We start from the raw sequence: 13,474 nt of genomic DNA on the forward strand, positions 1-13,474 counted from the left end.
GGGTGTTTGGCTTATGGATGTTATTAGGAAAGTTGTTAAGGGTTACCTATAGAGTACTGTATCTTTGGGGGGCTTTTTGTGTTAGTAGTCGATAAGATGCTTACTGTTTGTTTATAAAATGTTAACTGGATTCATAGAATAAACATTGTTTTGTTTAAAAAACTTAAGATCTTTGTTGAATAACACCTGGAAAGTAGGCCTTGTGCTCCTCATAACCAAAATCTATTAAAAGTTATAGATCAGGTGAACTCCATGATATACTTTGGTGTTCTCTAAACCCTGGCCCATAAAAGATGGCTTGCTGCAATAATACAGAGCCTTGATGACACTACACCTGGAATATTGTGTGCAATTTTGGCCTATTTATCTGAAGAAGGGAGTGCAGTAAGTAAACTTGAGTATATCCCTTACTCTGCTGACAGTATCCAAACTCACAAACTCCATATACTCATCACTTGTAGTCACTGACCTACACTGGCTCCCTGGAAAAACTTAATTTCAATATTACTGAAAACAGAGCCCAAGCTTTTCGCCTTGTACACATCAGGACAATCACAAGAATGCCAAATTTCAAACAATCATAACTGTGGTATTATCATAACTTTAAGAACTGCAAGGGTTAACGATGTGTCTAGAGTAGCCACTAGAGGGAGCTACAGTTACAAGTATAAAAAGCAATGTTGCTAAGCCTTGGGGGAGAGCGTGTGCAGGAGTTAGCTAGAGAGAGTCAGAAGTACAAATAGTGTGAGTGAGAGCAGATCATAGTTTATATCAGTATTAAGATTAGCTGTAGATGAGTGTAGTTTAATGTTAATAATCAACTGTGTGTTCTTTAGGAGTACATGCCGAATCCAAATTAGTGGTGTTAATAAATTTATAGCTTTAAGTTCAAGCTATTTTGTGGTCTTTGTGAACATTACGCCAACCATCCTGAAATAAGCAACACAAAGAACACCACAACAACAATTTATGCTACAGGAAGAAAGGGTGCTGATTGGTTAGCAAGTCAACTCTGATTGGCTGAGGCATTGCCATGGATAAATCAATGGCTCCCCAATGTGGAGATATAGGCTCCCCAAGCTTCTAGGTAATATGCTTCCATGCTACCTTCATTTTAAAATTATCATCCTTGTTTTCATATCCTTCTGTGTCTTCAACATTCCCTACCTCAGTAACCTCCTTCAGCCCTACAACCTCTTCAGGATCTCGGTGTTCCACGAAATATGGTCTTTTGTGCTTCACTAATTTTCATTGCTGATTAGTGACATGCTGTCAGTTGTCAAGGCCTTAAGCTCTAGAATTCTCTGCTTAAGTCTCTCCACCTCCCAATCTCTCTTTCCTCCTTTAAGATGCTCCTGAAAAACACTCCTTAAAATCTCCCTCTTAGACCAACCTTTTGCTGACCTGTTCTAATTTTTTTCTTTATTCTTTCAGGAGGCGTGGGTGTCGCTGGCTAAGACAGCATTTCTATTGCCCGTTTCCAATTGCCCTTGAGAAGGTGGTGGTGAGCCACCTGCTTGAACCGCTGCAGACCACGTGGTGTAGGTACACCTACAGTGCTGTTAGGGAGGGAGTTTCAGGAATTTGACCCAGTGTCAGTGAAAGAACAGTGATACAGTTCCAAGTCAGGATGGTGAGTGACTTGGAGGGCAACCTGTAGGCGGTGGACTGCCCATGCATCTGCTGCCCTGCGTGTCTTGTGTGTGGCTCCGTGTCAATTTTGGCGTTAATAGTCCCCTCTGAAGTGTCTCAGAATGTTTTATTACAATAAGGGTGCTACATAAATGCAAGTTGTTGTTGCAGAAAAACAAAGTGCATGTGACTCTGTAATAGAGTTCTGTTTCTGATATTTATTTAGCAGGGCGGGGAGAGCACTGAAGACGATTCAATAGGAGGCAACAATGGTGGAAGAGTCTCTCCAATTGCTTTTGAAAAGTGATTTTAAAAGCCTCAGGCAAGCTAAAGGAACAAGAAAAGCTACATGCTCTTGGTGTTTCAGAAGGGAACCCCCAAACCAGTGATGACAATACTGAGGAAAATTTGAGTCTGCCAGTCAAAGATCCATTGATTTGAAAAGGTGTCCTTGAGATTCCTGGAGAAAGGTTGTTTGCTGGGGTGATGTATTTGATGCAGCCCTGAATATATGATGAAGACAATCCCGTACACATTGTGGAAAAACCAGCAAAGAGTAGGCAAAATATAAAAATACAGCACCGCAGTTCCTGGGCCGCAGTAAGTCTAGTTCTAAAACAGTTCTAATTTATGCAACCTTTACCTAATAATCTTTTATTTAACAATTATTTGAAATGAATTTCAGTAATTCTATGTACTGAGGATCTGGTTTCTAAAGTAGTTTGACTGCATGAAGATTGCTGGTGGGTTGATATTGAATTAATGAAAATGACAAGTGGTCCATATGAAAAGGGATAGTGCAGCTTTAAATCAATTATATAGCCCCTGTTTTACAGCCATTTTGCCTGGAAAATCCTCACATATCATGATTTCTTTTTAATTTCTTGACAATTAAGATGAAGCGATAATCTTTGAAACCTAGCAGCGTGCCTTGTCAAAAAAAAACCCTGAAAACACTCACCTTACACATCTGCATTTTGAACCCATGCATCTTGTCTCAAAACATATCACAAAGCAATATATTTTTTTCTTAATTTGATAATAACAATTTCCCCAGAGGATTTCAGTCAGCGTGAATCTGGATATTGTTTGAAAAGGTGACAAAGCAATGAGGACTCACTGTCCTCCTACATTCCCCAGTCAGCACCTTCCTTTTACTATACCAGTTGAAATTAATCAAATTAAATTTATATGAATAGTGAAAAATCATGAAAGGTATTAGACATGTAATTTAAAATTAATATCTTATAATTATTTATCATGTCATATGAGGAGAAATTGATTTTTTTTGTCTGGGAACTGTACATTACAGATGACTTAAAATTATCACTTTAACCCCTGGGAAATTCTTTGCTTAACACTGACAAAATGGAATTGGTTGTACATTTCATTTTCAACACAAATGACTGAAATTTACAGACAATGAGATTTTGCCATTAAGTAGGAAATGTGCTCATTTGAGACTGTTTCTGAGCTTTTTCATTTACATGACATTTTAAGGGAACAACCATGCGTGGCTTAACCTGTTTAGAATGCAGGCTGTTTATTTTTCTTATTTCGTTGCTTAGGAGGAATGCTTTTTCTTTCCCCCCTCCCCCCTCCTCATCCCCGCCTGTGCAAATATTAGCTGCAGTAAGCTGAGGGCTAGGCAAGTCACTAAGAAAGTGTTGGGGCTGTTCAAAGCCTTCAGTTCCGTTTGGTCATGATTTCACATTGACTATCATTTTCCATAACTCTGGGCAATAGTTTGCCAACCATAGCAGCCAAATAGCAGTCAATATTTGTTTTATTATACCCTTGAGTGAAAAGGTTTTAAAAAGAATTACTGTCATCTGTTACAGGCTTGTGGTTTGTAATGTCGGCAGGCAATAGTTTCTACTCTACTGCCTGCTGACATCACTCACTGAAGACCATTGACAGCTGATGTCTATTACAGGGCACCAGTGACAGCTGGTAGCTGACACGTGACCACTCTTCAGTGAATCAGACCAAACATTTCAAAACATCAGACCCCCATTTCAAAACAAGGGCACTGTATATTTATGCATATAGTTTCTATATATATTACACCTTCCTTGGCAATTTCATTTCATCTCATGCTTTTTCTTAGGGATTTAATCAAGAGAATGGAGTCGTTATTGTTGAGATACTATAGATATTCTAAAACCAAATGTAAATCACAGGATATTGTCCAGAAGTATTCTACGGTTAATCAGCAACAACAATGTGCATTTGAATAGCATCCATAACACAACTATTCAAAGATAGTGCAGAAGCATACCCAGACAAAAGAGTATGCCGACCCAAGGAGATAAAAGCTTAGTTAAAGAAGAAGCTTTGAAGAAATGTCTGAAAGGAGAGGGGGATGGAAAGGCAGAGAGATATGGAGGGAATTCCAGACAGTTGAAGGCACAGGCTGCCAATGAGAGGTAAATGCAAGTGGGAGATGCCAGAGTTCGGTAAATGCAGAATTCTTGTAGGGTGGCAGAGCTGGTTTATGAATGGGTTATTAAAGGGTTTAAATTTAAGGCACTGGAGTACTGGGAGTCAATGTAAGTCAGCAAACCCAAGGATGAAAGGTTAGTGGGACTTGGGTTCAGGATAGGATACCAGCAACAGAGCATTAGAGGAGCTGAGGTTATGGAGGGTAGTGAATACACAGGACTGTAATGTTAATCATTAGATACTGCAGAGTTTAGTGCAGATTAGACTTGCAGTTATAGACTGCTAATTATAGGACTGAAGTTTGGTTCTGAAGCACTCAGTCTTTTGGTGTTATGGGTGCCATTTCACTCCAAAATGGTGTGCACAGCACACAAGCACTCTGTTTAGCTGTTTAGCACAGGGCTAATTTGCTGGCTTTGAAAGCAGACCAAGGCAGGCCAGCAGCACGGTTCGATTCCCGTACCAGCCTCCCCGAACAGGCGCCGGAATGTGGCGACTAGGGGCTTTGCACAGTAACTTCACTTGAAGCCTACTTGTGACAATAAGCGATTTTCATTTCATTTTCATTTCATTCTAGAGTGAACCACTCCAGGCATCATTTTGATGAGAGTCCTAGCGCATGCACAATGAGCGTCCATTGAAAATATATAGGCTAGGCAGATTGTGACGCCAATCACTGTGTGCATTAACCCTTGATTTGACACCAACGCTGTCATTTAAAAAAAATCTCTTTGCTGGGACTCGGGCATCGCTGGCTAGGCCAGCATTTTTTATTGCCCATCCAGATTTGCCCTCGAGAAGGTGGTGGTGGGCTATATTCATGAACCACTGCAGTCCAAGTGGTGGAAGTGCAATCCGTAGGGAGGGAGTTACAGGATCTTTACCCTGCAGTCGTGAAGGAATGACGATACAGTTCAAAGTCAGGATGGTATGTGGCTTGGAGGGGAACTTGCAGGTTGTGGTGTTCCCATACATTTGCTGCCCTTGTCCTTGCTGTAGAGTTCACAGATTTGGAAAATGCTATCAAAGGAGCCAGGTGAGTAGTTGCAGTGCATCTTGTAGATGGTACACGTTGCTGCTACCGTGAGTCAGTGGTGTTGGGAGTGGATGTTGAATAATCTAATAATCTTTATTATTGTCACAAGTAGGCTTACGTTAACACTGCAATCATAGATTATCATAAAATTTACATTGCAGAAGGAGGCCATTCGGCCCATCGAGTCTGCACCGGCTCTTGGAAAGAGCACCCTACCCAAGGTCAACACCTCCACACTATCCCCATAACCCAGTAACCCCACCCAACACTAAGGGCAATTTTGGACACTAAGGGCAATTTATCATGGCCAATCCACCTAACCTGCACATCTTTGGACTGCGGGAGGAAACCGGAACACACACGGGGAGGATGTGCAGACTCCGCACAGACAGTGACCCAAGCCGGAATCGAACCTAGGACCCTGGAGCTGTGAAGCAATTGTGCTATGCACAATGCTACCGTGCAGCCCTTGCACATGAAGTTACTGTGTAAATCCCCTAGTCTCCACACTCCCGCCCTGTTTGGGTACACTGAGGGAGAATTCAGAATGTCCAATTCACCTAACAAGCACATTTTCCGGGACTTCTGGAGGAAACCGGACACTAAGGGCAATTTATCATGGCCAATCCACCTAACCTGCACATCTTTGGACTGCGGGAGGAAACCGGAACACACACGGGAAGAACATGCAGACTCCAGACAGTGACCCAAGCCGGGAATCAAACCTGGGACCCTGGCACTGTGAAGCAACTGTGCTAACCACTGTGCTACCATACTTCCCATTAAAGGTAGTGGATGGGGTGCCAATCAAGCAGGCTGCTTTATCCTGCATGGTATGGAGCTTCTTGAGTGTTGTTGGAGCTGCACTCATCCAGGCAAGGGGAGAATGTTCCATCACACTCCTGACTTGTGCCCTGTAGATGGTGGATAGGCTTTGGGGAATCAGGAGATGAGTTACTGTCCACAGAATTCCCAGCTCTGACCTGCTCTTGTAGCCACAGTATTTATATGGCTGGTCCAGTTATGTTTATGGTCAATGGTAACCCCAAGGATTTGATAGTGGGGGGATTCAGCGATGGTATGACCATTGAATGTCATGGGGAAATGGTTGGATTCTCTCTTGTCAGATATAGTTATTTCCTGGTACATGTGTGGCGCGGGTTTTACTTACCGCTTATCAGCCTGAGGAGTCACGAATGGTGCTGAACATTGTGCAATCATCAATGGACATCCCACTTCTGACTTTCTGAAGGAGGGGTCATTGATGAGGCAGCTGATGATGATTGGGCCTAGGTCACTACCCTGAGGAACTCCTGCAGTGACATCCTGGAACTGAGATAACTGACCTCCAACAACCACAATGATGTTCCTTTGTGCTAGGTATGACTCCAATCATTGGAGAGATTTTCCCCTGATTCCGAATGATTCCAAGTTTGTTTTTGGCCTCTGTGATGTTATACTCGGCCAAATATGGCCTTGATATCAAGGGCAGTCACTCTCAACTCATCTCTGCCATTCAACTCGTTTGTCCACGTTTGAACCAAGCTGTAATGAGGTCAGGAGCTGAATGACCCTGGCGGTACCCAAACTGAGCGCCAGTGAGTAGGTTATTACTGAGTAAGTGATAGCAGATGATACCTTCCATCACTTTACTGGTGATTGAGATCAGACTATTGGGGTGTTAATTGGCTGGCCTGGATTTGTTCTGTTTTTTGAGGACTGGACATACCTGGGCAGTTATCGACATTGACAGGTGAATGCCAGTAGCTGGACTGGAACAGCTTGGCTAAGGGCACAGATAGTTCTGGAGCACAAATGTTCAGTATTTATGCAGCCATGGGGATCACTGCTGGGGACATAACATTTTACCATTGATATAACTGATTTGGATGAAGGGACTGAAAGTATGGCTGTGAAATTTGCTGACAAAATAAAGATGAGAAGAAAGTAAATTGTGAAGAGGACACAAGGAAGCTACAAAGGGATATGGAATGATTGGGTAAAGATCTGGCAAATGGAGTATCATGTGGGAAAATGGGAAATGGTCCATTTTGGCAGAAAGAATAAAAAATAAACTTATTATCTAAATGGTGAGAGATTGCAGAGCTCTGAGATTCAGAAGGATCTGGGTGTCTTAGTGCATGTATCACAGAAGGCTAGTATACAGATACAGCAAGTAATTAGGAAAGCTAATAGAAAGCTAATCGAAACCTCACAGCGCCAGGGACTCAGGTTAAATTCCGGCTTTGGGTGACTGTCTGTGAGGAGTTACACATTCTCCCCGTGTCTGCAAGTATTGTGGTTTCCTCCCACAGTCCAGAGATATGCAGGTTAGTTGGATTGGCCATGCTGAATTGGCCCTTAGTGTCCAAAAATGTGCAGGTTGGGTGGGCTTATGGGGATAGGACGGGGTGCTCTTTCAGAGGGTCGGTGCAGATTGGCAGAATAGCCTCCTTCTGCACTGTAGGGATTCTATGGCATGGTTCTAATGTTATCTCATTTAGTAAGGGAAATTGATTACAAAAGTAGGGAGGTTATGCTTTAGCTGTACAGGGCACTAGTAGGACTACATCTGGAGTACTATGTACTGTACTGGTCTCCTTAGTAATGTGTTGAAAGGTTTACTAGATTGATGAGTATAAGTTGAGAGGAAAGGTTGGAGAGGTTGGGTTTGTAACTAAAGTTTAAAAGTGTAAGAGGTAACTTGATTGAAACTTTTAAGATCCTGAGGGGTCTTGACAGGGTGGGTGGGGAGAGGATGTTTCCTCTTGTGGGAGAATCTAGAATTAGGGGTCACTCTTTAAAAATAAGGGGTCAGCCATTTAAGGCAGAGATTAAAAGGATTGTTTTCTGTCCAAGCGTTGTGAGTCTCTAGAACTCTCTTCCTCAAAAGGCAGTGGAAGCAGAGTCTTTGAATATTTTTATGACAGAGCTGTATAGATTTTTGTTTAAGAAAGGGGTGAAAATGTATCGGGGGGGTAGGTAGGAATGTGGAGTTGAGATTACAATCAGATCAATCTTCTTCTCTGGCAATTCCTCAGGGTTGAGGATGACTTGCTTCCACTCCGGGGAGGTGGGTTCTGGTGTGGCTGAATAGTCCGATCCTGGATCCGCAGATTCTGCCACAGGTTTGACAGGTGGTGCTTGATGAGGCGAGTGGGTAGGACGCTCTGAATTCTGCGCTCTTTCTTTCCGCTGTTCACGCTTGGCCTCCGCGTGTTCCATCCTGTGATGTTCGAGATGATTGGCGCCTACGCGGATGCGTCTTCACCAGTTTGTGCGTTCTAAGGCAAGCGATTCCCACATGACAGAGGGAATGTTGCATTTATTCAGGAAGGCTTTCAGAGCGTCCTTGTAGCATTTCCTCTGCCCTCCTGGTCATCGCTAGCCATTGCAGAGCTTGGAGTAGAGCACTTGCGTCGGGCATGTGGACAATGTGGCTCGCTCATTGCAGCTGATCAAGCGTGACCAGTGCCTCGATACCAATGACATTAGCCTGGGAGGGGAAACTCACATTGTACGCCTTTCCTGCTATGGATTTGCAGGATTTCGCGGAAGCAATGCTCGTGAAGTGCTGTACATTGTCCATGTTTCTGGTGCATACAGGAGGGCGTGGACCACAGCTTTTCTGTAGACCATGAGCTTGGTCCTAGATTTGTGGCCTCTGTCTTTGAACATGCTGTTCCTCAGGCGTCCGACGACTGCGCTGGTGAATTGGAGTCGATGCTGGATTTTATCATCGATGTTTGCTCGTGCTGAGAGGAGGCTCCTGAGGTATGGGAAATGATCCACATTGTTCAGGGGCTCACCATGCAGTTTTGTGTGGCAGGAGCAGACTGATAGACTGCTTTCCGGATGCTTAGTCTGAGGCCCATTCTCTCATATGCCTCAGTGAATGCATCAATGATGCTTTGTAGCTCTGTCTCTGAGTATGCATGCACACAGGCATCGTCTGCATACAGCAGCTCGATGACAGAAGTTGAGATGGTCTTGGTTCTGACCTGGAGACGTTGGAGGTTGAAAAGTTTCCCGCTTGTCTGGTAGGCTAGCTCCATTCCAGCAGGTAGATTCAGGGTGAAGGGGTGGAGTGTTGCTGCAAGGAAGGTGGAGAAGAGCGTTGGTGCAATGGCACAGCCCTGTTTGAGCCAAGTTTGCACACGTATTGGATCTGTGGTGATTCCATTGGTGAGGAGTACGGCTTACATGTCATCTGGGACAGGCAGAGAATGGTGCTGAATTTCTACTGGCAGCCGAATTTGAGGACAATGTTCCACAATCCCTCATGGTTGACAGTCAAAGACCTTTGCGAGATCAAAGAAGGCCATGGACAGCGGATGATGCTGCTCCCTGCACTTTTCCTGGATTTGTTGCATGCTGAAGGTGATGTCCATTGATCATCTTGATGACGGAAGCTGCACTCAGACTGGGGGGGGAATCTTCAGCCACAGGGAGGAGGCTGCTGAGGAGGATTCTCGCGATGACATTTCCCGTGGTGGAGAGTAGGGAAATTCCTCTGCAATTTCCGCAGTCGGATCTGTCTCCGTTCTTGAAGGTGGTCACAATTAAGGAGTCTCTGAGATCACTCGGCATGCTCTCTTCCTTCCAGGCAAGGGTGATGAGGTTGTGGATTCTTGTCAAGAGGGCCTCTCCACCGCATTTTAATGCTTCTGCGGGGATTTCTTCTGCGCCAGAGGCTTTGTTGTTCTTCAGCTGCTTTTACAGCGGACCAGGCGCTGTGGGCATTCTGCGACTCTTGCTCGTTGATCGTTGTCAGGTTAGCTGTGAGGCATCGACTGAGTAGCTCTTTCTTCTCAGGGCCTTTGAGTCCAGCGACCTTGAGTCTCCTGCGGAAGACTCTTTTCTGCTGTGCTAGTTTGGGGCCATGGTGATGGGGATGGGAGAACAGATTAGTCAGTATTCAGTCCTGCAGTCTTTGGCTCTGGTTGTGGCATGGGTGATGCGAACATCTTTGGGGTCCCTTAATACGGTGCAGAGTGCGGTGAGAATAAACAAGGTATTTAGGGACTTCTATGGGGATCTGTACAGGTCTGAGCCCCCAGCGGGGGAGGAGGGGATGTGACGATTCCTAGATCAGCTGAGGTTCCCGAGGGTGGAGGAGGAGGAGGTGGCTGGTTTGGGGGCAGCCTTTGGGCTGGAGGAGCTGGTTAAAGGATTGGGGAGCATGCAGGCAGGGTAGGCCCCGGGGCCGGATGGGTTCCTGGTTGAATTCTACAGGAAATACGTGGACCTGCTGGGCCCATTGCTAGTGAGAACTTTTAATAAGGCGAGGGAGGGGGGACAAGAACAAACAAAGAACAAAGAACAAAGAAATGTACAGCACAGGAACAGGCCCTTCGGCCCTCCAAGCCCGTGCCGACCATACTGCCCGACTAAACTACAATCTTCTACACTTCCTGGGTCCGTATCCTTCTATTCCCATCCTATTCATATATTTGTCAAGATGCCCCCTAAATGTCCCTATCGTCCCTGCCTCCACTACCTCCTCCGGTAGTGAGTTCCAGGCACCCACTACCCTCTGCGTAAAAAACTTGCCTCGTACATCTACTCTAAACCTTGCCCCTCTCACCTTAAACCTATGCCCCCTAGTAATTGACCCCTCTACCCTGGGGAAAAGCCTCTGACTATCCACTCTGTCTATGCCCCTCATAATTTTGTATACCTCTATCAGGTCGCCCCTCAACCTCCTTCGTTCCAGTGAGAACAAACCGAGTTTATTCAATCGCTCCTCATAGCTTATGCCCTCCATACCAGGCAACATTCTGGTAAATCTCTTCTGCACCCTCTCTAAAGCCTCCACATCCTTCTGGTAGTGTGGCGACCAGAATTGAACACTATACTCCAAGTGTGGCCTAACTAAGGTTCTATACAGCTGCAACATGACTTGCCAATTCTTATACTCAATGCCCCGGCCAATGAAGGCAAGCATGCCGTATGCCTTCTTGACTACCTTCTCCACCTGTGTTGCCCCTTTCAATGACCTGTGGACCTGTACTCCTAGATCTCTTTGACTTTCAATACTCTTGAGGGTTCTACCATTCACTGTATATTCCCTACCTGCATTAGCCCTTCCAAAATGCATTACCTCACATTTGTCCGGATTAAACTCCATCTGCCATGTCTCCGCCCAAGTCTCCAGACAATCTAAATCCTGCTGTATCCTCAGACAGTCCTCATCGCTATCCGCAATTCCACCAACCTTTGTGTCGTCTGCAAACTTACTAATCAGACCAGTTACATTTTCCTCCAAATCATTTATATATACTACAAAGAGCAAAGGTCCCAGCACTGATCCCTGTGGAACACCACTGGTCACAGCCCTCCAATGAGAAAAGCAATGTCCCTCCATTGCTACCCTCTGCCTTCTATGGCCTAGCCAGTTCTGTATCCACCTTGCCAGTTCACCCCTGATCCCGTGTGACTTCACCTTTTGTACTAGTCTACCATGAGGGACCTTGTCAAAGGCCTTACTGAAGTCCATATAGACAACATCTACTGCCCTACCTGCATCAATCATCTTAGTGACCTCCTCGAAAAACTCTATCAAGTTAGTGAGACACGACCTTCCCTTCACAAAACCGTGCTGCCTCTCACTAATACGTCCATTTGCTTCCAAATGGGAGTAGATCCTGTCTTGAAGAATTCTCTCCAGTAATTTCCCTACCACTGAAGTAAGGCTCACCGGCCTGTAGTTCCCGGGATTATCCTTGCTACCCTTCTTAAACAGAGGAACAACATTGGCTATTCTCCAGTCCTCCGGGACATCCCCTGAAGACAGCGAGGATCCAAAGATTTCTGTCAAGGCCTCAGCAATTTCCTCTCCAGCCTCCTTCAGTATTCTGGGGTAGATCCCATCCGGCCCTGGGGACTTATCTACCTTAATATTTTTTAAGACACCCAACACCTCGTCTTTTTGGATCACAATGTGACCCAGGCTATCTACACCCCCTTCTCCAGACTCAACATCTACCAATTCCTTCTCTTTGGTGAATACTGATGCAAAGTATTCATTTAGTACCTCGCCCATTTCCTCTGGCTCCACACATAGATTCCCTTGCCTATCCTTCAGTGGGCCAACCCTTTCCCTGGCTACCCTCTTGCTTTTTATGTACGTGTAAAAAGCCTTGGGATTTTCCTTAACCCTATTTGCCAATGACTTTTCATGACCCCTTCTAGCCCTCCTGACTCCTTGCTTAAGTTCCTTCCTACTTTCCTTATATGCCACACAGGCTTCGTCTGTTCCCAGCCGTTTAGCCCTGACAAATGCCTCCTTTTTCTTTTTGACGAGGCCTACAATATCACTCGTCATCCAAGGTTCCCGAAAATTGCCGTATTTATCTTTCTTCCTCACAGGAACATGCCTGTCCTGTATTCCTTTCAACTGACACTTGAAAGCCTCCCACATGTCAGATGTTGATTTGCCCTCAAACATCCGCCCCCAATCTATGTTCTTCAGTTCCCGCCTAATATTGTTATAATTAGCCTTCCCCCAATTTAGCACATTCATCCTCGGACCACTCTTATCCTTGTCCACCAGTACTTTAAAACTTACTGAATTGTGGTCACTGTTACTGAAATGCTCCCCTACTGAAACATCTACCACCTGGCCGGGCTCATTCCCCAATACCAGGTCCAGTACCGCCCCTTCCCTCGTTGGACTGTTTACATATTGTTTTAAGAAGCCCTCCTGGATGCTCCTTACAAACTCCGCCCCGTCTAAGCCCCTGGCACTAAGTGAGTCCCAGTCAATATTGGGGAAGTTGAAGTCTCCCATCACCACAACCCTGTTGTTTTTACTCTTTTCCAAAATCTGTCTACCTATCTGCTCCTCCATCTCCCGCTGGCTGTTGGGAGGCCTGTAGTATACCCCCAACATTGTGACTGCACCCTTCTTATTCCTGATTTCTACCCATATAGCCTCACTGCCCTCGGAGGTGTCCTCTCGCAGTATAGCTGTGATATTCTCCCGAACAAGTAGCGCAACTCCGCCTCCCCTTTTACATCCCCCTCTATCCCGCCTGAAACATCTAAATCCTGGAACGTTTAGCTGCCAATCCTGCCCTTCCCTCAACCAGGTCTCTGTAATGGCAACAACATCATAGTTCCAAGTAGTAATCCAAGCTCTAAGTTCATCTGCCTTACCCGTAATGCTCCTTGCATTAAAACATATGCACTTCAGGCCACCAGACCCGCTGTGTTCATCAACTTCTCCCCGTCTGCTCTGCCTCAGAGCCACACTGTCCCTATTCCCTAGTTCTCCCTCAATGCTCTCACCTTCTGACCTATTGCTCCCGTGCCCACCCCCCTGCCATACTAGTTTAAACCCTCCCGTGTGACACTAGC

The sequence above is a fragment of the Scyliorhinus torazame genome, chromosome 1 (genome assembly GCF_047496885.1).
Source record: "Scyliorhinus torazame isolate Kashiwa2021f chromosome 1, sScyTor2.1, whole genome shotgun sequence".
Taxonomy (NCBI): domain Eukaryota; kingdom Metazoa; phylum Chordata; class Chondrichthyes; order Carcharhiniformes; family Scyliorhinidae; genus Scyliorhinus; species Scyliorhinus torazame.